Source organism: Gopherus flavomarginatus, chromosome 4 (assembly GCF_025201925.1).
Source record: "Gopherus flavomarginatus isolate rGopFla2 chromosome 4, rGopFla2.mat.asm, whole genome shotgun sequence".
NCBI lineage: Eukaryota > Metazoa > Chordata > Testudines > Testudinidae > Gopherus > Gopherus flavomarginatus.
Window position 1 is genome coordinate 206,115,816 of NC_066620.1, and position 9,810 is coordinate 206,125,625.

A 9,810-nucleotide genomic window follows, 5' to 3' on the forward strand; every position below is an offset into this window, starting at 1 on the left:
GGGACCAGAGGAGCAAGGAAGATGCTCCTTGCTGGAGCATAAAGGAGACCCAGAAGATGGGGTCTGGGGACATTGGTATTCCGTGAGGAAGAACTTCAGCCCTGGGGCAAGGGTGAAGAGGAAGGGGCTACATGGGAAATGACCCAGGGAATAGCAGCAGCAATTACTAAAAGAAGAAGCACCTGGCTGCTATATGTAGAGTCTCTGGGTTGGGACCCAGAATAGTGGGTGAGGCCAGGTACCTCCACCAGCCACTGGCGGGATGGCCTAAGCCCTGAGACGGGGATAAGTCTTGTTTAGAGGCCCAAGTGAAGGGCAGGACCTAAAGGGACACTACAGAAGTGCTAAAGGTGAAGGGTCTCCAGGCAGGAAGTCCTGGGGGAACTGTGTAGGGACAGTCCTAAAGCTAGCCCAGAAGGGGCTGAGAACTGGCCCGGACACAGAGCTGCAAACACCAACACAAGCCGAGTGATAGTCCTTGTTGGACCTTTGTTGAATGGGTTTCTTCATGCGTGTGACTTAGCCAAAGGTCTGAGTTGCCGAAGACCCACCTGACAAGGGCAACAGCCAACAGAGCATACCATCAAAAGGAAAGAACCCAGGTGACAGGGAGGTGCTCATGAGAGCTGAGTGGCCTCCATCACAGGCTCCCACAGTGTAATCTCTCAGCCTACTCAATAAGTAGCCAAGACTGGGGCTTAGATGGGAGCTAGTGATGGCTGAAGCTGAATCATAATTAGGCAGTGGTGGTGGTGCCTGGCTGATGGGACAGCCCACTAGAGATAGCAGAGCTATGTTCTGTCTCTGTGTGGAGCTATTACTTCCTTCTCTCATAAAACCACATGCTATGTCTCCTATATTCATCCTAAGCTGGTTTTGAATGGTCCAAATAATAGCAGCACCCATCAGAGCTTCACCGGCACTAGAAATGGTTAATTTTTTTATCAAAAGCCGCACACAAAAAAAGGTGGAAAATTTTACGGTCTTTCAACAAAACCTAGAAACTGAAAATAATAAGTATGTTTTGTAAAATGTTTTGGGATTTCTTTAAAAAAAACTTTGTTCCTCTCAGTTGTTGGTTAAATATATATATAGTTTGGAGGTGTTGAGCACCAAAATTATTTTAACTGAAAACCAAATGTGTTTCCAAGCAATGTTTTCAAAACAAACCAAAACCTCCCCCTCCCCCCAAAAAAAACAAACCCCAACCAAGAAGAAAAAAAAACAAACCCCAAACCAAGCAACAATAAAAACAGTTTCTGGTACCAGGTTTTCATAAAAAAATTAAAATATTTGAGTAATATTTTTAAATGAAAAATTCAGAATTTACTATGGTAAAAAAAGTTGGTATTTTTTAATCCATTTGAATAGAAATATCAGACATAGCACACAATGCCCCAGACATAGCATACAATATCCCATGCTCCCCAATGGTTAGTACTAGAAGAAGATGTAAAATCCCACATAACAAACATGTATGCAATGATATGCCTAATCCATGTAGTCCTTTGGAATCCACTGCCACCTGGAGCAAGGTAGAGCAGCCTCCAGACCAGAGGCTGGGCAAGGCCAGAGCTGGGCAGAGAGTTAGGGAGCCATTAGCTACAACGCTTGCCTGAGGTAACCAGAAATGAGCACAGTATTCAAGGAGAAGACATGCTCTTCACCAAGTTCCGACACACCCAGACAGCTTTGCTATTTTCATTACCACTGTGCATGGAGCAGAGATTTCCACTGAGCTCCCCACAATGATGCACCAGTTCTCTTCCAAAGTGGCGAATTTCAAGTCACCATGATGTCAAGTTTCAGAGTAGCAGCCATGTTAGTCTGTATCCGCAAAAAGAACAGGAGTACTTGTAGCACCTTAGAGACTAACAAATGTATTTGAGCATAAGCTTTTGTGGGCTACAGCCCACTTCATCGAATGCATAGAATGGAACATATAGAGAGGAGATATACATACATACAGAGAACATGAAAAGGTGGGAGTTGCCCTACCAACTCTAAGAGGCTAATTAATTAAGATGAGCTATTGTCAGCAGGAGAAAAACAACAAACAAAAATCTTTTGTAGTGATAATCAAGACAGCTTGATTATCACTACAAAAGATTTTTTTTCTCCTGCTAACAATAGCTCATTATACATTATATGATCAACATTACATTGAGTGCATTCTCCAACCAACTAGGTTTCGTAGATCCCTCTGATGTTTCTCACATTCTTTGCTAACCGGGACTAAACTAAGTTACTGTGTCATTTGCACATTTTGCCACCTCGCTGCTCCAGATAATTAATAAATATATTCAATAATACCGATCCTAATGATAATTCTTTGCTAAACTACTATGAACTTATTTCCTCATGAGAAAAAAATAGGCCATTTATTCTTCTTCCTTTTCTGCTTCTCAGCCAGTTGCTGCTCCTTGACCACATTTTATGTTCACCTTACGGGCAACAGGAGTTACGTATTGAGGCAGCAAGCCCGTGCCTGCTGAGCGTACACTGCTAGTTTTAGCAAGCCGGCTCAGGTATGCATATGTCTGCAACAACCACATCTTCGAACTGCAGCTTAGCGTACCCTGAATGGAAGGAGAAGGGGACTGCAGAACCAGCCCCTTGCCCATGTGACTAGAGCCAGGTGGAAACTTGGCAACCATTATACTATTTCCCATTTTTTTTGTCAAAAGTTTAACCTCCCCTCCCCCCATAAATCATTAAAAAAATTGATTCAAAAATGTTTTCAATGGGAGGTGAAATGTTCAAAAGGCCAGAGTGACTTAGGAGCCTAAGGACAGTATTTCAGAAATAAGATTTAATTTTTAAGAACCTGACATATATTACTGATAACCCCATGGACTCGGTCAGTCTGGCTCCCACTGAAATCAGTGACAAAACTCCCATTGTCTGCGATAGGAGCAGAATCAAGCCCTTAACTTTATTGAGCCTGATTTTTATTTATACTACTCTGGCAGTGAAAAGGAGCCTTAATGTGAGTGTAAACATAATTTACACTTTAAAAGGGTCGTTAGTTTACATGAGAATCTGGACTGTTGTATCCACATTTATTTTAAAATCTAATTTATTTTACAGCATTTATGACATAGAATTTGAAAAAGAAACATGAATTTTTGGCTTATATTTACTTTTATAAACCTTTTTTAAAAATAGTGTGGCCTACATTTTAGTCTTATTATACCATTTGACAATGCTGTGTCCATTAACAGAAAAGTAGCCTGTCATATTAAAGAAAAGTTGTTGAATTTTTTATCTCCAAATTCAAGGAAGTAAAGAAAAAGCTATCCACTTAGTCACATATTCATGTAATACATTTGAGGGTGCGGGGAGGGTAGACAGTTCAGCTGAGACCTTGCATTGCCTCCTCCAGCTAGCAAACTACAATTCCCAGAAGTCTGTGAATGTGCTAACATTGAAAGCTAATAAACCCAGCACAAAGGCTTCTGGGAATTGCAGTTTGTTTCAGTGGCCGATTGAAAGCGGGGCCCCCTTAGAGGGTGCAAAAGGCAGACAACCTGTATACCCAATGGCATTACTTTGTGGGTGGGGATGCAGCCAGGTCATGATGAAATCTCTAGCAAAGATCTGGGGGAGAAGGGCATCTACTGGTGCGGGTTGTGTGTGCAGATGAGACGCACCATATATATTTTGTATCTAAGCAGAATCCTATCAGTATATATGTATGTAATCTTTCTGCCAGGTGAGGCCAGCAACAACGAGGGCTAGGTTCAGTATCTAGGGGTTCCTTTTCAACAAGACAACACAAAAACTGTCTTAAGCCCCCATCTAGTGACTTGGGACAATTACACACCCCCTGGGCGCCTCTAAAAGGCAATACTTCCCCTCTCGCAGGCACAGAGTGTGAGTGTAGCAAAAACTTTTAATAAAAGGAGGGCATTAACTCAGCACTAATTTGGGAAAACCTTGCAACCATGGCTTATAAACACAAACCATGAGCAAAAGACCCACTCCCAAGTAGGCGGGGCAGTGTCCTTTTCCCCTCAGGTTCTTAAGTCCAGCAACCCTAAAATCCCTTTAACATGCCCATTCTTTCTCTGTATCCAACTCACAGTTGCTGTCTTTGGCCAGTACAGCTCCAGAGTTCAGAGGTTCATCCGCAGAGTTCATCCTATGTGGAAGGCGAGGGGTGAGGTAAGGAGGCACCTTAGACATTGCACTTCTCGGGCATTCGCTCGTCGCCCTAGAGGCTGATTGCTATGCCTCTGTGGGGCTCCGCTCCGGCCCACTCCACCAGCTTCCCTGCTGTCCGCCTGCCACGCCTCTCCACCAGCCATCCTGTTGGTCGCATCTCTCCGCTAGCCACGCTGCGAACTGCTTGCCACACCTCTCCACCAGCCACCCTGCTAGCCACTTGCCATGCCTCTCCGCCAGCTGCCCACTCGCCAAGATGTCTTCAGGCCCCCCCCGCACACACTTAGCTCTCAGTGATTTCAGCTGTTAGTGTGGGAGCCCCACTGCTGGTGCACACTGGGCAGTCTCTTGCAATAGAAAGCAACACAGAGTCCTGTGGCACTTTACAGACTAACAAATGTATTGAAGCATGAGCTTTCATGGGTGAATACCCACTTCGACAGACGCATGTGAAAGCTCATGCTCCAATACATTTGTTAGTCTATAAGGTGCCATGGCACTCTTTGCCGCTTTTACAGATCCAGACTAACACGGCTACCCCTCTGATTCTTGCAAAAGAGACACTGTCCCAAAGTAGGTCTAATACTTAGACCTAGGTATCTGTGATTTCAGCTCTGCAGCATGTATTATCCCCATTTTACACATGAAGAGAGGGACACACACAGGATAAAAATTTTCAGAAGTGCCTAAGGCCTGGTCCACTCTTAAAATGTACTCAGAGTTCTGTTGGTTGGGGGTGTGTGTGTAATTTATTTCATCATCATAGCTATGCTGTATAAGTCCTAATGTAGATGCAGTTATATTGTTTAAAAAAAAATTCTTTTGCTGGTATAGCTTATTTTGGTCAGGAAACCGGTGTAGGCTGTGTCTGCATTCAGAGACATTGCAAGTATAACTATAATAACAAACCTTTTCTAGTGTAGACAAGGCCTAAATCACTTTAAAGTCTCAGTCCCAGAAGTGATTTGTAGCTAGATTAGCACAGATATTTAGGCACCTGAAGATGAATGTAAGTGGCTAGAGGGATTTTCAAAAGCATCTAACTAGCACTGAAATCATGGGATTTTCAAAATTGTCTATCTGTCTGGTTAGGTGCCTAAACACCTTTAAAAATCTGGCCAGTGGGCCCTGCCATGAAGAGTTTACAATCAATGGGAACAGCACAGGAAGCACCTCAAAGCAGGTTCCTGAGGTCTGTTTCTTCTTTCACTTACACCAGTGTTACTTTGGTAAAACCTTTATTACTCCAGTGGAGTTACTCCTGATTTCTGCTGGTGCAAGAGGAGAATTGGACCGCTTCTTGTTGGCCATATACAAAGAGCCATTGCCAACTGATTGTGCTACAAAAATACTAATGAGAGATGGGCCTAAGCAAACCTCTGGGAGATCATAGATTCATAGACTTTAAGGTCAGAAGGGATCATTATGATCACCTAGTCTGACCTCCTGCACAATGCAGGCCACAGAATCTCACCCACCCACTCCTGTAACAAACCCCAAACCTATGTCTGAGCTACTGAAGTCCTCAAATTGTGGTTTAAAGACCTCAAGGTGCAGAGAATCCTCCAGCAAGCGACCCATGCTGCAGAGGAAGGCAAAAAATCTCCAGGGCCTCTGCCAATCTGCCCTGGAGAAAAATTCCTTTGCGACCCCAAATATGGTGATCAGTTAAACTCTGGACATGTGGGCAAGACTCACCAGCCAGACACCCAGGAAAGAATTCTCTGTAGTAACTCAGATCCCATCCCATCTAACATCCCATCACAGACCACTGGGCATATTTACCGCTAATAATCAAAGATTAATTGCCAAAATTAGGCTATCCCATCATACCATCCCCTCTATAAACTTCTCAAGCTTAATCTTGAAGCCAGATATGTCTTTTGCCCTCACTACTCCTCTTGGAAGGCTGTTCCAGAACTTCACTCCTCTAATGGTTAGAAACCTTCGTCTAATTTCACGTCTAAACTTCCTAGTGTCCAGTTTATATCCATTTGTTCTTGCGTCCACATTGGTACTAAGCTTAAATAATTCCGCTCCCTCCCTGATATTTATCTCTCTGATATATCTATAGAGAGCAATCATATCCCCCCTCAACCTTCTTTTGGTTAGGCTAAACAAGCCAAGCTCTTTCTCTTGTCTCCTTTCATAAGACAGGTTTTTCATTCCTTGGATCATCCTCGTAGCTCTTCTCTGTACCTGTTCCAGTTTGAATTCATCCTCACACCTGATTTTGGAAAATTGGTTTCCCACAGCAAGACGGGCAGATGTCCTAACTATTAGCTAGCCCATGGTGCCTCCCTGAAAGAAAATGGGAATCTAGGGTGGGATTTTTCAAAAGCACCAGAGTGGCCTAAGAGCAGGAATAGGTGATCTAGGCATTTATGAAAATCCCATTCCTATTTTTTTTCACATCAGAAAATTAACTCTATCATTTCAAAGTAACAACGGCCTCTTTTCCCATTACCACACAGTACTTTGTTACATTAACATACAGAAGCTAGTTTATTTTAATAGGACCAGTTAAGATATACCCACTGAGATTTATTCTCTTGCTTTTTATCTCAGTGGCACAAAAGAAGGCTTTTGCAGGAATCACGGTGATCGCTCATGAGAGGGAGGACAACAATCTACGTAACTCAGCACCAGAATAGGTATCTTTGACACTTTCCAAAGATGAGGCTGATTTCCTAAGTCTTAATATGAATTCCACATTCCAGAGACATCAAGTAAGAGCAGTCCATCTTCCAGAGTGTTCTTTTCTTCCTTGCATTGTGCTTGTTACATTGTTACCTGAAACATCCCCATGACCGCACAATCAGGATAAATTAAGGGAAGAGAAAACTTTCAGCCTCACCTATTTCCCTGCATTCTCCAATGTGCAGTCTAGATATGTATTCTTGGGTTACCTACGCCTCTGAGAAATAAAGTTCTTTCTGTCCGTTACAGCTATTCCCCTATTCCATTTTGTTTCCCCAGACTCCATTTTGTTTTCTGTTCTCCTGTGGCCGCCCTTCCCTGGCTGTTAAGTTGTTTACCAGGGCCACTGCCCTTCTCAAAGGGAGGGCCCCTTACGTTGTTTAACAAGAGCCATTGCCCTTCTCAAAGGGATGGCCACTTGTGCTGCATGCTAAGTGGGACCACTGCCCTTTTCAAAGGGTTAGTCCTGTTATCACCTCGTTGAACCTGGGCTTGGTGTAGGGTAGGCAATGTCCAGAGCTGCAAGGCCTATTGTGGTTTTAGATCCTGGGCATGAGTCATAGTCTCATGTGCTCTTGAGTCACCTATTGCACAGGACTATGTCCAGGCATGTCTCTGGGCTTACCTTCAGTTTTTTCCCTGTGCCCCCTCCCCTGTGACAGAGGGAGCCTATCAGGATTACTGGTGGGAAACTGCCCAAGTTTGCCTTTAAAACCAGACATTTTTGAAACACACCTCAGAAAGGTTCCTGCATTGCTGCCTGGTCTGATCAGCCAGGGGTTCTGGGGGGTCCTTTCTCCGCTCTCGTTTTATTTTTGAGCGTACCCCCGTTTTTGAACCCCCCCCCACGAAGAACGAATTGCTACCTGAGAGATCTCCTGATTATTGAGACTGTACCGAACCCTCCTTGCCTCTTCTGATGTTGCTGCTGCTTCTGCCTTTGCTGCTGCCTTGGGGACTGGTAAGAATCCCTCTGTAAAACTTTCTATACTTTTATTTATTATTTTAGCTGCTGGCTCTGTTTCCCCAGCACACAGACTCAAGCTAAACCTTGGTCTGTGTCTTAAAACCTCTCTTAAACTACAGGGCTCTTTGCCATTGCTAAGCTCTGCTCCTGTGGGCTTTGCCTTGGGGCTCTCTGCTTTCAGCTGTATCCACTGCTGTAGCCACCATCCCTTGGCTTCCTTGGGAGCTGGGTCCTGGATACATACCACTCTGCCCTCTGTAACCTCCCCATAGCATAAGGTGCACCATAGGTCTTGTTTTTTTTTAATTTAATAAGTCATAGTTTGTTAAGATTGTAGAGCTTGTAAGTTTCTGTGATATTTGTTGTGTTGCCTAATTGTTGGTTAAGATAAGTTTAGAAAATCATTGCCTGGTTGTATTCTGTAGCTGCTTGTCATTTTATATAAGTTTGATTAAGTTAGGGGATAGATAAGGTTTTTACTATTTGAATTTGTCTTCCCACTGCCCCAATCCCCCCCCCTGAGCTCCCCAGTCACTCATTGCAGTCTCTCTGCTGTTTAAACTTGCAGCCTGTCTGCTCTCTGTGTCTCCCTGAGTTTAAATCTCCCTCTGTAGCGCCTCTATCTTTGGTTTCTGCTCCACCACGTGCTCCTCTTCCCCCATCCCCTAACCTCATTCCTCTACCACTGCCTTTCTCTCTCTCTCTCTCTCTTTTAATCCCTTCCCTCACGTGTTCACCCCGCTCCTACTGCTGCCAAACCTCAATTGTATTACTGAAGTCTAGCATAAAACCCCATTGGTTACCCTTTTTCTCTCTCACACACCTCACATTTTATATTTACACCACTGTGACACATTTTTACCTAGAGTTGTTGGTTATTTAACACATTTTACCCATTACTGTTAGTTGGTTATATGCTGCTGTGACACACCCTTTACCTAGAAATTGTTAGCTACCTGTTACATTTATACTTCAGTGTTAGTTGGTTACCAACTGTATTGTACCCCACTGTATTGTACCCCACTATTGAAACCCCCTATACTATACTAAAAGAACTCCCTCCCCAATTGCCTACCTTAACAAACCCCATACCCCTCACTATTAAATTTTCCCTGTTTTTGCATTTTCTTAATAAAGTTTATTTTGCACCCGCCCTGTGTGGTAATTGCTCCCCAAGATCCCATATACCTGCAGGCAGGGACACTTTCCATCAGATGTATATCAGCAGGGATTGCTGCGTGCTTCCTATGAAAAAGAATATGAATGATAACAGCCAGCCAGTGTTCAACTGCTCTTTATAATCAAATACCTCTGGACACTCATTCAACAACTGAAAAATACCCAGAACAAAAGAGAAAAACAATCTGACTTCATACCTGTTTTTTTTTTAAAGATACAAAGCACTTATTTTAAGAGTGCCAGGAATTCGTTTTCACTAAACTTAATGAAGATTGATTCTCCCCGTCGCCCCACCCCAAAAATGGTTAATTATGTGTCCTAATCTGGATGCTATTTAGAGGGTTTTCCAATATTTTTCTTTTAATTTTGCTGGAGGTGCAAAGTTCCAGGTGGCTCAGATTAATGGCTCGCTGCAAACAAGGTTAACCACCTGCTTTACTGTAACGAAGCAGAAATATGTATGTATAGACAGATACACGCCCCATGGATACCTTTGCATATATACACACACTTTATTTTTATATATATACACACGCATATACTATCTGAAATCCCAAATACTGTGTTCAAACATCTCTCCTTCACATATAGGCTTGGGAAGAATTTAGTGCTAAATAAATGCTGCCTCAAACCAGGCAAGATAAAACATAAATCATTGCATTAAAAACCTCTAACAAGTCTATCTGCTTTTTGAAATGACTGGGAGATGAAAGAGAGGAGTCTCATTTAAGAAGGCCCAGCGGAACAGTTCTGCATTTATATAGCTGTTATCAGAAGCAATTCATTTGGAGATCAAA